This window comes from Ipomoea triloba, chromosome 12, assembly GCF_003576645.1.
Source record: "Ipomoea triloba cultivar NCNSP0323 chromosome 12, ASM357664v1".
NCBI lineage: Eukaryota > Viridiplantae > Streptophyta > Magnoliopsida > Solanales > Convolvulaceae > Ipomoea > Ipomoea triloba.
In genome coordinates, this window is record NC_044927.1 from 13476607 (window position 1) to 13476914 (window position 308).

The following is a 308-nucleotide window of genomic DNA, read 5'->3' on the forward strand; positions in this document are numbered from 1 at the left end:
GCTGTCCGGAATTCTGTCTCTCCCTGGACCAGTTTTGGGAAAAATTCCGAAAACCATACTTCCACTACTCCGATCATTATGAAATTTTATATGCGGGTTCTACACTTATAGAACTACATGTCTAAAAAAAATTGGATCAAAATACCTTACCAATTTTTCCCAATAAATTTCGGAAGTTACTGCCAGAATCTACCCTGATTTCCTTTCACTATTTTCACAAGTATAAGCTCAAATGAACATAAATACAACATATACAAGCATATCCAAGCTATGAACATGTATACAAAAATATTCCCAAAGCTCCAAAA